The sequence below is a fragment of the Protopterus annectens genome, chromosome 8.part0 (genome assembly GCF_019279795.1).
Source record: "Protopterus annectens isolate FY-2018-M chromosome 8.part0, PAN1.0, whole genome shotgun sequence".
In the NCBI taxonomy this organism is placed as follows: Eukaryota; Metazoa; Chordata; order Ceratodontiformes; family Protopteridae; genus Protopterus; species Protopterus annectens.
In genome coordinates, this window is record NC_056741.1 from 1420078663 (window position 1) to 1420097303 (window position 18641).

At 34.3% G+C, this 18641-nt stretch overlaps 1 protein-coding gene across 1 annotated transcript in view; it reads left to right on the forward strand.

Annotated features, from left to right (window-relative positions):
* The window catches only part of LOC122809481 (zona pellucida-like domain-containing protein 1), a 105425-nt gene that overhangs the window by 68879 nt on the left and 17905 nt on the right, over positions 1-18641 (forward strand). The gene's annotated exons all lie outside the window — the stretch shown is intronic.

Below are 18641 nucleotides of genomic sequence, written 5' to 3' on the forward strand. Positions count from 1 at the left end.
ACTTTCTTTTTCATCTCCAAATAATTTTGATTTTTTTTCAGCTTTTACTGACAAAAGTTTGGATTGTAGATCTAATAATTCAGAATCCTATTCTCTGATTTTTTATACCAAGTTAGGGTTTTATCATATATGTAAGCTTTTAATGAGTCCCATATCATTATTTTATTTATCTCTGTGGTGTAATTAGTATCTAAGAAGAACTGTAATTCAGATAATAACCAGGGTGTGAACTCTTTCATTTTTAGTTATATATGCTGGAATTCTGAAGTTATTTTGTACCCATTTTGAAGTTTTTGTATCAATGAATTGTGATCTGAAAAGGGTCAGGGAGTGATTGAGAAATTAATGATTTTAGAGTGTAAGTCATGGGCAGCAAATATTTTATCTATTCTAGTTTGGGTACCAAATATGTGATCTTGATGGGAAACAACAAAGATTTGTCTTCTTTAAATTTGAAAGTATCTACAAGATGAAATGATTCTACCCACTTGTTTAAAGCTTTTGATACAGCAGATGTATGCAGTGGTCTTTTATTTGTAGTTTCAGAAATATCAAACATACAATTAAAAATCTCCTCCAAATATTAAGTTGCCTTTATAATTATTGGAAATGAAATCCAAGTGTTTTTTAACAGTTTCTGTTCCAATGCCTGGGAGCCAGTATAACTTGGCTAGGGTCCATATTCTGTGATTATGTTTATAGATAAAAAAAATCTTCCTGCCAGTCAGACCAATGGTGCAATAATGAACTAACTTGTAAAACTTATATATTCCAAAATTCTGTTTATTCCAACAATAGTCAAGCGCTTTCATCCAGCACACGCTGGGATTCTTCATAACCAATAAATCAATTTAAAAAAATGCCATTTAAATACACTTCAACCACCAATAGAAGAAAAGCATTCAAATACAAATAATTAATTATTTAAAGAACCCTATACATACTATATATAAAACTTACATTAATATTTAAAAACATGTATAAAACATATATATAAACAGCTTACAAAGAAAGTGCTGTGTGCTTTAAAAATGGCATGATGGAAACATGTTCATTAATCCCAGGGGAATGGGATGCATTTAACCTTAGTTGCTAGAACATCTGTTTCCTATTAAGTGTGTTTGCCCAATTCCCCCGCCTTGGATTCATCTCAACTATTGATAAAATACCAAATAAAAAGTAAGTACAATCCCTATTACTGTCCAAATGCTTAGAAAGGGAATTATTAACATTTTTCTGTCTCTTAGCATAAATGTGCTCATACATTTTCCTACGGAGAATTATTTCCATTTTCCTTATATAAAAATTAAAACATTTTTGACAAACTGCTATATAAACTAAACCCTTCATACCACAATTGCCTACCTTTGTCTTCACCTTAATACCAAATTCACCAATGTGTAATTATGCTTCTTTTAAAATATACTTACAATAATTACAATGACCACAACATGTTGTGCCCTTATCCAATATACCTTTAACCATAATTGGTCTTTCAAACAAAAATTTTAAATTTGTATGTTTTAAACACAAAACTAGGGTTATTACCTATAACAACCTGAAGCTCCTTATTTGCCCTAAATAAAATCCAATTTCTATTTAAAATCTCCTTAACTTTTTTACTGTAACCCCCATATGTCAGGACCATACTATTTCCATACTCTTTTAGCCTTATTTCCTCCTTATTAGTGTCAATGGTATTTCCTAATAAAGGGGTATACTTCAAACCCCAATTATTTTTCACTAAATTATACATTTCAAGAACCATTTTTTCAGGATAACCGCTATCATAAAAAAGACCCTTTAAAACATCCATCTCCCTAATGACACTATGTAAAGAAGAACACATTCTAGCCACTCTAATGAACTGGCCCTTAACAATACTCTTTTTCATATAGAATGGGTGGCTACTACTATATTCCAAATAATCATTGGAGAATGTTGGCTTTCTATATAAAGTGAATGAGAACTCTTTCAAAATAGTGTATTTACTAATAGACATGTCTAAGTAACTAATAGTCTCATTATTATATGTAGAGTTGAACTTAAAATAATCACAAATATTATTTATATAATCACAAAACTGCTCACCTATCCCATTTCCCTTCCACATAATAAAAATATTGTCTAAAAACCGTAAATACATACTCCATTTAGTTCCAAATTCAGGACAAAACACATTCTTTTTCTTCCAACTAAACATAACTAAATTGGCAAATAAAGGAGCACAACTTGAACCCATGGCAACCCCTAAGTTCTGTTTAAAATACTCCCCTTCAAAGCAAAAATAATTATTTTTCAATATAATGTCTATAGCTAACATGACAAAATTTAAAAGGGTGTTATTTAAAGAAGATTTTTCACACAAGGCCTCATTAAATAATTCTAACCCAACATCATGTGGTATAGATGTATAAAGGTCACAAACATCAATAAGAACAAGTAAACGTACAATCATCATCATATAATTCCTTTTTAAAACGTGTAAGGAAATCACATAAATCTTTTAAAATATAATCAGTAGGCAACAAAGCATCCCTCACCAACATATCCACAAATCCAAGTGATCCAAATTTGTGATCTTGATGGAAAAATAACAAAGATTTATCTTCTTTAAATTTGAAAGTATCTACAAGATGAAATGATTCTACCCACTTGTTTAAAGCTTTTGATACAGCAGATGCATGCAGTAGTCTTTTATTTGTAGTTTCAGAAATATCAAATATGCAGTTAAAATCTCCTCCTAATATTAAGTTGCCTTTATAATTACTGGAAATGAAATCCAAGTGTTTTTTAACAGTTTCTGTTCCAATGCCTGGGAGCCAGTATAGCTTGGCTAGGGTCCATATTCTGTTATTATATTTAACTATTACTAATGCCATAAAGCCATCTTTAGCTTCATACTTATAATAGACTTCTGGGTTGATCACATTTGTTTCCCATAAAATTGTTACCTCTTTTGTCTTTGTCTTTTAAAAGTGGATTGTGCCAATATCACATATTCCTTAGGATTCCATTTGTAATTGTCATTTGTTTTGAAGTGAGTTTCTTGAAGGAAGACAATTTGTGCTTTGTTCAGTTTTAAATATTTCAGTAGATTGGATATGTTGCTAGGATTGTTTAAGCCATTGGTATTTAAAGATAATAAAGTTAAATCCATCTTAGGTTATTTAGACTATTTATTTTTGTTTTATTGTGACTATTAAATATTTTCCTCTGATAATTATAAATTATATGTTTGAGCTTTGATTTGAGACATTTTTTTTACCTGTTAAATTTATAAAAATATCTTTGAGGGAAAGCAACAGAAGGTGGCTAACTGGGATGTGTTTCATTTTAAACAAATTGGTTCAGCTTTTCAGCTAGAATATTTCCCAGTAGTGAAGACATTTGTGGAAGCTGTTATTGTTTTTTGAACATAATAGTTAGTGCATTTAGGAACTTTTGAATCACTGTGGCTACAGAAGAACACGAAGGACGTAGGATTTTACAACAAAATAACAATATAGTAGCCACCATGTCTGATAAAGGTATGTGTGTGGGTGTGTGTGTGTGTGTGTGTGTGTGTGCGTGCGTGACGGGGGTTTGTTGTGTGGAATAGGACAGATTATGTAGAAGCATACCAACTGTTAATGATGAACTGTGATCCAACAGAGTTTTTTTTAACAAAAATGGAAGAATTGGAGTATTGGGTACATTCTAGGGTCATTTCAATGTCATTGAGAAAGAAATTGGTGGTTGAACATCCAAAGGCAGAGTACTTTGATAGTTGCCTAAAGTTCATAAAAACAGACCCCCAGTAATACCAGTAGTGTTAGGGCATGATTCATTGACAAAACCCCTCAACATGTTTCTGGAAAATTCATTTAGCCCACTTTTACTATCCATTAGGTCTAGAATTAAAGATGCCCCAGGGTTTGTTCAATTAATTTCAGAAGAACATGTTGAAATACGACAGTATTTACATACACTGCATGTAAAAGTTCTTTATACCAGCATTCCACATGATGGGAGCTAAATGACATTAAAGTTTACATCCATCCACTGAGATTTATATCCAGCTGAATTCTATGATTGTTTTTTACTTCAACTCACAGTGCTAGTCCTGACAAAAACATTTTTTTTATTTTGAGCAGGGGTATTTTGTATATCTGAGAAGTATTCCTTTTGGGTGCACTTTTTGCACCACTATATATTGACCTCTTTATGGGGGAATTTTGAGGCTCTTAATATTTATGATGCTAACAAAAATATTTTTTCAGCATATAGATATGTGATGTTACACTGATGATGATGCGTGGTTGATTTGGAAGGACAACCTGAATGAAGTTAACAAATCTGTAAAATATTTGAATGGTAGCACTTTTGTAATCTAGTTTTTAGTAAAGGCAGAATTATTTACTGTAGACTTTCTTGCTGTCATGTTTACCAAAATGCAGATGGAGTATGGTATAAAGAATTGTATAGAAAGCCCTTTAACAAGAACTCTGTTTTGGATAGCACTAGCTATCACCCCCACTCCCCACCCCCCCCATACATACATATTTTCAAGAATATTCCTGTATCACAGTATCTGCAGATAAAACATATTAGTAGCAGTAAAGAGGCATATACTGCAACTGTTAGTAGTTTAGCGCATAGACTAATTCATATAAAGGGTATTAGAAAAGCTTTATGAAAAACAGAAATTAGCAGATGCATTGGATAGAACCGATGTTTTTTCAATATTAGAATAATAAGGGAAAACAAAATTCTGATATTATATTTTTACAACTACTTATGGAATGAACAGTTTATATAGTAAACACATGTTTAACAAATTTTGGCTAATGCTTCTAATCAATTCAATTTTGAGCAAATATCTGCCTGATCACCATGTATTTACTTCCAGAAGGGGCAGGGATATTGGGCAGTGTCTATCTAGTTGTATTGGCTGCAAAGACACACACACACACACACACACACACACACACACACACACACACACACACACACACACACACACACATGCACACACAGATAGAGCCATAGTGCAACAAAGTAGAGGCAGTCTCTATGGACATTATTCATTATGCATATATTTTTTTAAGTTTCAGTTTTTCTCTATACACAAATTGAAAAGGACATTTCAGGACATTTCATATCAGACAACATATAAAATGTGAAAGTAAATCTGTTACTTAACTTGAACAATGTACTTGAACTTGAATTCTTTTTGTATTGGGCAAACCAACAGAATGTTTAAAGAATATATGGGCATCCATTTAATTGATATCTGTCAAGGACAGGGGTATACTCTATAGCAAGGTTCATCTCACAGATAAGAGTGTATTCATTGGAATAGATTAAATAAAGAACATTTGGTTTAAGTGGGCATACTGTAAAAACTTTTTAGATACTGAATAAAGGTTTTGGATACTTAACACCAGTGCACACTATCCACCTGGTCTCCATGAACACCTATAATATGTATAAATAATAGAAAGGTGAATAGACATATGAATGAATAAGTCCAATCTTCATTGGTCTTACCAGCTAGTTGAGCTTGGTTAGCATTTGGATGGAAGACCACTTGGAAATATCAGGTGGATATAAAAATAATGTGGGCAGTTATTTAACAGAATAAGAGTATTTTCATATTTACACAATATAGTCATATCAACTTTTCTTTCTTATCTGCAGCATTCAAATAGATACAATATAAAAATATGTAAAAAACTATTTATTTTTATTTTATTTTGCTTTTGTTTTCCAGGTTTGTCCAACTGAGTTTGCTTGATAAAGTCCTTTTCAGCAGAGTCCCAGGGAGCAAAGCTCCAACAAATTGCAAACATTTTACAGGCATTCAGTAATATACATGAAAAGACATTAAATAACATACATTAACAATTATACATCATTTACTAAGTAGATTACATTTATTTGAAAAAAATAGGCAAATATTACAGTATAAAAGATACTTCTGCGTTAACAGATATTGAACACTGAGCATTTGAAGAGGTGTTTTATTTTATTGGGTTTGTTAGATAGATAACAAATCATGTGATTAGTGCTTAGAAATTCAGATAAATGGAGGGGAGGGAAATTAGCTTGATAGGGCAAAAAATGTAGGGTGAACAATAGGTTAAGAGACAATATATATCTGTCATAAGGTTTATGTCAGTAGTAAAAAGTTGGGGGAGAGCTTATACAACTATTCACGTATTGGTGAAGACCAGTTGTGCAGCATAGGATTCCGAACAAAGAGAAATGATCTGACAATATGGCAAATGAACTGACAGTATGGAAAACTGAAGAAACACTGGCATTTATCCAGGAGATGTACAAGAGCAGATCCAGTGATTTGATAGGTGAAGTTTTAGTTGTGTTTTACATCAGTTTATATTCTGAAAAGATTTCAGTGGGAGTAGGATGTGATTACATAGTTTAGCTATGCTATCTGAATATAGAGAGTCACCTGCAGCATTAGATGATATGGTTATAGTGATTAGTGATTTTGATCTTGAACATAAAATTCTATTAGGTGGGTAGTGTTGTATTAAGTTGCTAAGGGCTTGGCAGTTTTCTGGTTTATAGAGAAGTCTGTGCATTGTAGTTAACCGGTTAGTGAAGTTTGGGGCAGCATAGAGGAAAGACAGCAGTAGGAAAGTGAGGCTATGCATCTTCTGGCTATGTCAGCAAGGTATTTTTTTACTCTGCATAATATTCCTAGCCTTTGTAATATTTTGTAACCATGTGTGATATATGGTGGTCAAATTTCAAATGGTTATCTATGATGACATCTAGTAATTTTGTGAGGCTAACTTGTTCTGTCATTGTACTGTTCTCAGAGACTATAGTAAATAGGATTGTTTTGGTAGAGATTTGTTTTAGGATAAGGTTTTAGAGCAGTAATTTAGTTTTTGGTGGGTTGAGATATAGCGGTGGATTATTTAACTATGCTTCGATCAATAAAAATAATTATTATGTAAGGTCTTGGAGTTTAGAATGGGATTTGACAGATCGATTAGGGTTGAGTCATCAGCATATTGAACTAGGGTAACACATTTTGTAGCAATGCAGAGGTTACTTATGAATATGTTTGAAAAGTGTGGGAAATAGTATAGATCTTTGTGAGGCACTAATATTTACTGGCAAGAAGGTAGAGAGATCATTTTTATGTTTCATTGCTTATGATCTGTTTGAGTGGTAATTGTAGAGCCATTGCATTAAAGGGATTGTGAGCTCTAAGAATGAAAGTTGTCAGAGTTTCTGGTGGAAAACAGTATCAAAAGCTTTTGATAAGTCTGGGAAGATGATGGAGACTAGGCTTCCCCTGGTTCTTGACTGTATTAACCTAATTCAGCAAAGCAGTAGTTGTGCTGTGAATATGACAGAGGCTGTATTGGGCTGAAGAAAGCTAATGGTTATCTATAATATAGTTGACATGGTTTATAAGAATACATTTTTTAATATTGATAAGGCAGATAAAATAGCAATTGATCTATAGTTTGAAAGATCTGTATAGATTCTGCCCTTGTGGAGTGGAACAATTATTGATTTTTCTATAACAAGGGGACTATATTTTCAGATATGGTTTAATTTTATCAGAACTGAAACCGAATAGGCAATACCTTCACCTGCTATTTCAAGATATCCACCAAGTAGATTGTCAGGGGCCGTTGTAGTAGGCCTTAATTTTTTGAGGCATTTTTGATGGTATCTGTGGGAACTGGTTGGAAGAAAAAATGTTGCAGAAGGTTATTTGATTGAGTACAGACCTCAAGGCTTGATCAGTCACCTGGTTGGTTATAACTGTACTGTCTATAAAGTGGATATTGATTGGCTGTATATGGTATTATTTTGTTTTTGTGTGCTTGGTGTTGACTATGTAGCTTGTCCTGGATTTAACCAGTTATTGACTGAGGCCCAAAACAGTTTTGAATTAGTAGTGTGTATGTATTGTATGTTTTGATTGGTTGAGTAGGAGGTTTGTAATAAGTTGTTTTGTTATGTTTCTTAGTTGTATATGTGCAAAGTAGGATCTGTTTTATTTTTGTGCAGACCTTACATGTTATGTTTCTTTCTTTCATTAGTTGTTTTGTTGCTAGAGATAGCCACAGGGCAAAGTTGCCTTTGAATCTTTTATTGTGAGGAGGGCTAATGTGTTTGGCACACCTAGGAAGATTTTGTTTAACACAGAGAGAGCATCATCTGTGTGGAGAGTCATTAAAGACTCCATTAAGGAGATACAGTGTATTAATAAAAATGTCTTAATAAAAAGTAGTAAGTTTTCTTACCAGGCTGTAATGATTTGTTTTGGGGCTGTTGCTTTGATACCTTATGGTGTAGATTGGTAAGTGATCATCTAGGTTGTCTGATAGAGTTCCATGGGATATTTTATTTGAAGAGGATTTTAGGATCCATCTGAGGGTTGATTGTCTGATTGTGGTTTTGTTATATCTGGCTGGATGAACTTATACAGGTGTATATTATTGGTTGGATTTTCAGTTTATATGGTTTGCCAATCTATATTAAAATCACTAAACTAGGAAACCACAAAGCGAGCTGACACCACAGGAACAAGAATAAAATTTAATGTTGATCGCTTTCATCACAAATTACAGTTGACTTCTTCAGAAAAAAACAGAGCATCACCCCTCAAGTCCTTAAATACTCATTACAAAGACATCATTAACAGATATGTGTTGAACACCATTTATATTTAAAGATACAGACTCCCTTTTTCTTACATACAAAACCACAAGTCATGTTGCACTGCTTAAGATATCTAATAATGTTAAAAACTTCAAGCCTAAGATGTTAACATAAGTTATATGAAATAGTAAAATATTCTAATAATAATGTTGTAATAATATAATAATAAAAGTTAATAAATTACATAAAAAAGATTGCTTTTAGTTTCAAAAAAACTAGTCAATGACACCATATTATTCAGTCCTGGATTGCTGTTGGCATTAACCCTCAATTGCCATAACAATATTTTGTATTCAAGTAAATATTCTATAGGGCCTCCTCTCTCATCCACCGTAAGTTGTTCAAGAACTGTGAATTTGAAATTGTGACCTGGGTAGGTATTGACATGTTTAGCCAGTGAATTTTTTAAATTCACTTTCCTAATGTCATATAAATGCTGGTATATATGTGTTCGAAAGGCATTCTTGGTTTTACCTATGTAAAAACAGGCACACGTCTGACAAATACCAGCATATATGACATTCTTACTACTACAATTGTACTTATGTAGTAGTTTGACCCATCCATAACCTTTAAGGAATACGCTATCTCCTTGCAAGATATATTTGCAGTGGGTACACTGTTTACATTTGGACATTCTCCCTTGTTTTCCTAAGGTATTACCACCTTTTTTCCTCTCTAAGATGTTTTTAACACAGATGTCCTTTCTATACACAACCACTGGGGCATCCCCAATTCTCTCTCTCAAATCTGGGTCCCCTGACAAGATAAACCAATTCTTGAAAACAATGTCCCGAATCAGTGGGAACTGTGGTGTATAAGTTAATATAAGGCCATGGTGGAAACTACCAGAAGATGAATTACTGTTCTCCAATGGAGCACACAATCTGGAGATGTCAATCCCTAACAACGAATAGAAGTGGCCCTCAAGTCTCTTCTTAGTCACTTCATCAAGTAAGCATGTCACAAAATGCTCTGGATAACCTCTTTGTACTAACATCCTCAATAAAACATCCCTTTCTTCATAGAAATCTTAGATCTTACTAATCATGTGGGCCAATCTCACTCCTTGACCTTTAACAAGGGAGCGTTTTTGATGAACTGGGTGCCCGCTCTCAAAGTGAAGGAGGGAGTTCGAGTAGTTTGGTTTACGATAAATAGTAGAGCAAAATTGTGCAGTAGCATAATCTTTGCTTATCATAATGTCCAAATAGTTAATGGAATCTAATTGCATTTACATAGTGAATTCCAAAAACGTGGTGCTGGAATTGAGGAACAGTAAAAAGTCATACAACTGGTCTTGGTTGCCATTCCATAAAATCAGGATGTCATCAAGATAATGTAAAACTTACAAAATGGCATCCCTTCAGATGGAAAAACCTTAGAAAGCTCCCACTGGGTCAGGACTATGTTTGCAAAAACTGGTGGACAGTCTGCACCTATAGCAACCCCTGTGCTCTGTTTAAACAATTGGCCCTCATAAATTACAAAACTATTCTCTACTACAAGTTCCATCAGTGTCCTTAAAGTCAAAATGTTGGTGTACGAAAACTTGGTGTTCTGGCATAGAAAGTCATAAAACATATCTACACCTTCATCATGTGGAATTACATTGAATAAGTCCTTCACATCTTTTGTTGTAAAAATAATATCACTACCAAAGTATTCCTGTTTTATTTTTTTAAGACAGTCCCAGGAATCCTTGATAATATGTGAAAAAGGACTTAGACAATTCTTTAACTGTAAGTCTAGGAATTTTGCAATTGAAAAGGTCTTAAATCCTTTTGCATCCACTATTGGTCTTAAAGGTGGATGCCGGATGTCTTTATGGATCTTGGGGATCTCAAAGATAGTGGGGATCCTTGGGTGTTTTTGGGTGCAATAATTGAATTCTGCTTCTGAAATTTGATTATTCAAAAGCAAATCCATTAATACCATATCCACCTATCTATATGCGATGTTTAACTAATTCCGGGAGACCTACTGATACCCGTCCCCCAATAAATGACATAACATACTATCAGTGTATCTTTCTTGGTCCATAACCACTAGTCTTCCTCCCTTATCCAGTTTCATAACCCGGATTGTTTTGTTGTTTGATATACTGTTAAGTAGGGAGATTTCTTCATGGGTTAAATTAAGTGCGTGGTACAAGATTTCTTCTTGGAAAGGTTTCTGATATCATTCAAGCATATTCTTTGAAAATGTTGAATGGATGGGTGAAAAGGAGGGTTTACTGTACTGGCCTTCCTACATACCCCACCTAAGTTACTTACTTGGTTACCTTCCCCCATGGTCACACTGAAATTCAACTTCCTAGTATATAACATTATGTCTAACAATGTATTTTCTAGGTTGAATTTCCTCAAGGGTACAAAATTAAGCCCCCTTTGGAAGAGGTTTGCCCATTCCTTAGTTACTATTGTGTTACGCAAATTATATATTTTAAAGTCATGGTGGTCATTTTCTATTATTTCCAGTGCACCATTCATAATGTCAGGTCCCGGGCTGAGACTCAGTACCAATTCTCCCATCTTCCCCTCCTCTTCCTCTCCCTTGTTGATTATGTGGGGGATAAGCATGCTGTTCCCCCTGATATGTCAAGTTCGAAGGTCTCCTGAACTGGCAGTTCTGCTGCCGAATTCTCTCTGACCTTCTCAGGGATGGTTCTAAAGTGATGGAACCAAGGTTGTTGTTACCATGATAGTCTGTTTCAGCCATCCTTTCATCCATAAATACATCATTGTTACTAATAGATGTAGTAGTACCAATGTTAATTTGAACATTAGCATTTAAAGGGTATGCTAAACCACTATCATATTCTTTGGTGTCCTTTGCTAGCTTCTTGTTCTTTTTGTCTTTGATTTTGTCAATAATTTTATCAATATTCATAAAAACAGTGTTATATTCATTAAGTTTATCTGGAAAATTCACATCATTTTTAATACAAACATCTAATTTATTCACAGCTTCCTGCATAATGATAAACTTTTTTTCATTGTCTTTAACAAGCAGCTGTGAATATTTAAGGAGCTGAGGGGTGATACTCTGTTTTTTTGGAAGAAGTCAACTGTAATTTGTGATGAAAGTGCTCAACATTAAATTTTATTCTTGTTCCTGTGGTGTCAGCTCGCTTTGTGGTTTCTTAGTTTAGTACTGTTTCATTTGTCTTTCTGTATTAAAATCATCCAATTTTATGGTTCCATTAGGGATTTTGAGGAGGCCCAGCAGAGAGACCCACTGTTTTAGTATTGATGTCTGGAGGTATGTACATACCCATGATTGCTGTTAATTTGTGGGTGTTTAGTTTTAACATAGTAAGTAGGATTTCTGATTTAGAGAAAGCTGGCAGGGTGTAGGGGAAAGGACAATATCTAGTGTATTTTTGTAAGAAAAAAAGAGGCCCTACCAGCTTTTTTATTTGCTTTGTCTGATAACATTATAGCCTGATGGAGCAGTTGCATCATTTATTGTTTCCTGGTGGAGCCAGTTTTCTGTGGCAATTAAGATGTCTGGAGTGTGTAATGTTATCCATGCATGCAATTCAGGGAGTTTGTTATAAATACTTTGTAAGTTGGTATGGTATACATGAAGGTCAGTGTGGGACTGTGTGTGAGGTGGTAGTGATAACGAAGCTGATGGGGGCATGTTATCTGGTGCCTGAATATACTGAGCTGGGCCAGGGTTAGGTGGATATCACCACTAAGTTTTGTGGTTATGGGGGTATGATGGTATGGCTACAGGTGTTTTTGCTTAATTTTGTGTTTAAAACCTGGTCTGTGAGTAAATGGCTGTTGATTTGGAGTTTTAATTGAATAGTAGGATATATGACTGATGATATAGGTATGGTTTGACTGAGAATTGAAGTTCAGAAGTATTTTACTTGGAGGACACAATTTAAGAATTTTGTAGAAACTGTAAGGGTAAAACTGATGTAGGTAGGATATTAAGTGTGAAAGTAGAAGAAGAGATAATAGTATGAAAAACTGTAGGAGAAACATTGTTTCTGAAATGTAAGAAAAAGAGAAGTTTTAAAGGATAGAGGATCAGTATGTACTTAAGATAGGAAATAGGGAGGGTTAATTGTGGAAAAGTAAAGTTGAAATATAGAATAATAGATGTAATTTAATCTGCAGTGTTATAGGTGATTTTGAGATTTCAAGGTGTGTAAACATATAGATACGGGGAATAGTGATATGAATTAGGATGAACTTATGTGGTGTGGCGGTCTGCTGACAGTGTAGAATAGGTATGGATAAGGAAGTGTAGTTAAGCAAAAAGTACTGATTTACATGTGTATAAATGTAGAGAGACTGAGGCGGATATAAGCAGTATAGAGGAATTAGGAGAATGCTGAGAGATTTTGTAGAGGAAGAAATGAGCGATAAATATTGATCTGCTTGTGGTATATGAGAATGATTGCAATAATGAATGGAAGAGGGAGTTTTTCTCATGAATGACTTAGAGGTACTGTTTCAGAAGGGTCTGAGTAGGAGTGGATATAGTGCAAAGCAGTACAGGAGGGAGAAGGCTATCGAGGAAGATTTAAATGTCAAAAGAAATTGGTAAATAAGTGAATAGAAACAAGAGTGTTTCTATCATGGTAGCAAAGTTTTTTGAGAGGTTTAGGGAATGGGTGTCTTGGGTGATAGGTATATGTGGGAAGTATGATGGTAATGTAAGTTGGGGTGGGACCTGAAGGGTAGGGTAGGGAAGTGAAGTGAAGCTGAGTGTAGAAGGTTGATCATAGCAGGCTTCCCATCCTTAAGGAAATTATTACAGAAAGCAATAAGTTTTATAGCCAGTGCTGAGGAATTAGCAATGCAGTACAAAGTAGAACAATTTTCTTTTATTTACTGAATGCACATTCCTAGAAGCTAGGGATACAAAATAACTTGCTTACACAGTATAATCTAATGGTGAAGAGAAAGGACAGTGGTAAGTTGTCCTTAGAGTGCAAACAGTAGTCCTTAGGGGGAAATGTCTCAGCTACTTTCCAGCAAAGGATAGGCATGTGTTTGACTAGTTAACGTTAATATACAGTAAGTCTGTTCATCTTACTTACATTGCTTACACTAGTTATATACCTATATTCCTTTCTATGTCTTATACTTAGAATAACACATTTACTGCTTTCATGAATATAACATTTCCTCCTTTTCACCCTTTTCCTACATCCAGTTCTTCAAACAACTCTTCAATTTCTTATTCCTTCTCAAATCCTATTTACCTCATAAATAAAGTAAATAAAAATAATCATATTTAAATAATCCATAACCTTTCTTGTACGAGCTCAAATGCTGCATAAAATATCTTGCCTATGATTATATAGATTATATATTTTCCCACCTGTGAGTTTCATAAAATGGCAATATTGTGTTTACCTTTTTATGTCCATAAAACTTGCTGTCATGTTTATTTTACCTTGCATGCATTACACACACTATCCTCTACAGCCTTATATTTCATAGCAACATTTATTGGCAATTTGTCCAAATGAAACTTTTATAAAAATCTTAATATGTTATGTCCCTAAATTATATTGTCTATCTTTAATACGATTTACTGTATTACCAATCTTATTTTTCAGTGGTTCCGACAAACTATATTTCTGCATTGTGTTATTGGGGCATGTCTTCCACTGTTGTGGTATGTTTTCCATTTTAAATTTTTACTTCACCAATTTCTTCTGATAATCACTCATCTTATTATTTTGTATAGTGTTTATCTTCTTTTGCTGTTTAGCATTTTCCCTAACCTGTGCATATTTACCTACCAAAATGTGTGTTGTTTAATAAAAAGAATGTCTTTAACTGCTCATGAATTCCAATAGAAATGTAAATGATGTTAAAAAAATCACTATCATCACCACCCTCAGCAGTTTCCATTTTACCATTTTTTTTCTACATGAAGTCGGGTATCACATAAAATGTTGCCACCTCTCTTGATTCATTGCCAGTCTCCAGTATTCCTCAGTAACCATGCTTGGGTACCACAGATCTTTTTTCACACAATCCATCCAGCTCTTTACTGGACAACCTCATTTTAACTTGTCCTCTTCCTGTCTCTCCCAAGTCTTTTTCATCAAATCATCTTTTTTTTCATGTACATATGCCCGAACCACCATAATCTGTACTCTTTGATCTATTTGGCAGTTGGAGCAATTTTGGCTTCTTCTCTAGCTGGCATAATTTGTTTGCTTCTCCCACAGTGTATACTCTACCATCCATCTCATGCACTTTATCTCCATCACCGCTATCTTCCTGAACTGATCTGCTATCACTGTACCATATAGAAGTATTGGCCAGATCACTGTTTTGTATGCCTTACTTTTCAGCTTCTTTGGCATTTTTCTGTCACACATTATCCCCGACACTTTGTGAGAGTTGGCTGCAGCCCCACAGATTATAGCTTTTACCTCCTCATTCAGACTTCCCTTATCCTCAGCCACTCCTCACAGTTCCTGTGATTCAGAGCAGTGACATTGTCATGTGTCATGGAAGGATTTTGTATCCTGTTTGCAGGTTTTTGGTGTATTTATTTGGTAGATGGAACTTGGGAGGGAGATCCACTGTTTTGCCAAGTGGCAAGCATATAATGAGTCTGCATGAGAGTTGTGTGAGTAGCTCACATTTGCCAGGCACCTTTGAAATGAATGAAGAGTGCAAAAAGGGGAAGTGCCAGTGCAACAGGTTGCTGACAGAGGGACAGGCTTGAGGTTGGTGGAACATTTTTGTACCAATTTTAATTGGTTGAGTTTGAAGAGGTTGGAAAGTTGAGGCAATTTAGTCATTTGACAGCTACATAGTGGTGTGATCTTTTGGGAAGGTTCATGGCAAAGTTTAAAATCTTGTTGAATGACTGCTAAAATTTGGTAAATTTTGTTGATTGCAGGCTATAAAGATTGCTGAGGCATGATGGGGAGGAATAAGGTATTCAGCAACAGTGGAATAAGGTATTCAGCAACAGTATATTTTGCTGCTTGATCAGACAAAAATGTTTGGATTGATACAGAATTCCTAGTTTTTGGTTGGTGTTTGGGTTACTCAGTGATTGTGTGGATAAGATTTTTGGTATTCATCAACAAAGATTGCAGTTTGCTGTGGTGGGCTAGTTCAATTACTGTACCATCAGATGGTTCGGGCATATGTACATGAATGGTGATTGGGCTGGGCAATGTTTATACTCGTTTGGGTGCAAATACCATGAGTTTTGTTTTATGTAGGCTTGAAACTAGATTAGATTCCAAGAATCTAGTAGCTTGGTATGCATTAAGTAATTAACTTTATTGTAGATAGACAATGCCCCAGAAGCAATCAGATCACAACAATGACCAATATGCAGTCAACATACAAAACAAGAATAAAAAAAGTAAAGCATATCAAATAAACAATAATTAAGTATTCAACAGTCTTCATATTTGTGAAGAAATGTTTCATAACTAAATTCCTTGAATTTTTTGGCAATGAGACTTATGCACCAACTAAAAATCAAAATTAGCAGTAATTGTTTTTTTCTTTTTTTCTTTTTCTTTTTCTTTCCTTTAAGTTGCCCTTTACCCCAATGACATAGAAACATATAAATCATATCAATTACTTTATCCTGAGTTTCCAGACATATAACTGAAAGAGGTAAATGCGAGGCCTCCAAATCATTACCATTTTCTCCCTAAGTGATTTACATGTTCCTTCTCATTCTGATAGCACATATCAAGCATCAATTGGATCAAATCCTCATTAATTTTGGGGCTATTCTCTTTCATAAACTAGAAATAAATGGATGTGCTTTCATCACTAGTTTCCCTGTTTTGTGTGCATTTGTCTATATGAGCTTTTACAATTTGGGGATTTACCCCTGCGCTATATATTACTATAATAAAAAAGCAGACACACTTATGCAATTTTGAAAACTTAATAAACAGTTATGCAGGTATTAAAATACTAAGGTAGTATTTTTTTTAAGAAATAGGCACAGAACCTCGTCATAAAGCATAGTTGGAACTGTCATTCTGTTACTTAATAAGCATGGTTTTTATTCCTAGAAATTACTATTTTCATTTATTTTGATAACCAGACAGCTGGGATGATCCAAGTTTGTAGTTTCCATATGCTACCCAGACCAGATGATAACAAGAAATGCAAAAGAGTAATAATGCAAAGGAAGTTTAAATGTCCTTATTCTGAAGATAGAACAAGACATATTATATAACCGAAAGACAATGTAATACACTCATAATACAAGGGCACTTGATCAAGTAATATTAGTATAAGACTTATAATAAACACAGCCAAAGAGTAGTCTACCAAGCTAACTTTAAATCGACAAATAGAATGAGTTCACCATTTAGGAAGCTGTAGAAGGCATGAGAATAACAGATGAGCAGAAGAAATTCAGAATGTCATTATAGTAAGTATCAAGATTGACATAGTCAGGGGTCCTTTAGAGTTGTATTGCAGTTGTCTAGCTGGTAGGTATAGAATCATGTTCTATGTCTTCAGAGGCCTTATAACTCATTGTGTTGCTGCGTAACTACCCTGTACATGTAAACAATAATGCTTGTCAGGATGGGTGTCAATGGAGAAATAACAAACAACCTCTGGAAGGTCTGCTATTTCCCCAGTAATATCCACTCTCTAAGACATTACTGTGTTTGCATAAAAAGACTATCTGGTTAATCATTTCATTTTTTATTAGTATGTACATTTTAACATTTTTGTTGAAAATTGTTCTCCAACCTGATATTTCAGTTGCTGTATCATATATAGTTCTTTTTGGAGGAAATATTTTAAAATATAAGTTATACAAATAGTTAATGAATACACACACACACACACACACACACACACACACACACACACACACACACACACACACACACACACACACACACACACAGCAGCCATTGTCACTTTTTTTGACCGAATACACCTCAGATGTGTTATTGTGATGAATGAAAACAATTATAGCATGCAAGCCATTGCAAGTTTGCAAATCACTCCACTTGTCCCCAGGTTTACAGAGCATCCCTGATTTTGCCTTATAGCTTTCCTCTGACTCTTGTACAATGTTTGACTTTCTGGAAAAATCAAAGATAATTGCAATCAATTGATAAAGACACACATTAGAGTTTAATACTTCTTATTGTTTAAACAATGTATGTTGATGGAAAGCCTTGCAAATAAGTTGAGGTATGCATGCTGTCTCTCCTTCTTCCTCTCTCCCTCACACCCACACACATACTTTCACTCACAGAGGCAGGCAGCATGTAAATGCATTAGTTTTTCCTTATTTCCACTTCACTATATGTGGCTTTTTAAGCCTAGGGGAAAGTAAAATGACAAGTCATATCTGTTACTGCAGTTACATTTGGTAGTTGCATTATTTATTTAACTATTTATTCTTTTTTTTTACTTTTTTGATTTATGCTCACTAGACATATAAGCTGCATACAGCAAACATAAAAAATGGAGACTGTTTGCTTTTTTTTTTCAGTCACTGCTTCATATACAGCATTGCAGTAGCAGATTTGTTTTGTTTTCAGCAGGCAACTTCTGTATGTTATTACCCTGCTGGAGAGCATTCATTCTCCAAAAGGGTATTACTGTACATTTTACAAACTATCTAATGTATAGCAGTCATACTAATATCAGGAGCAGTAAAGATTAGCTAAAATATCCGAACAAATGAAAATTTACATCAGGTACATCAGGTACACCTGACACTGCCTTTCTGTAATTGTGCTGCTTATTGTGGCCTGTTTTGTTGTTTAGAGCTTAACACACTCACCAGCCTACTTTGTTTAATTCTACTGAGTTAATAGTCCTCCACTTCATAAATAAAACACCCTTTCAGGGTGAGCATAATATGAATACAAAATTACCAGTGTTCGATGTAATTTGCATTGACTGCACAAAGCTACATATCTAAACACTTAGTTTCTTTGT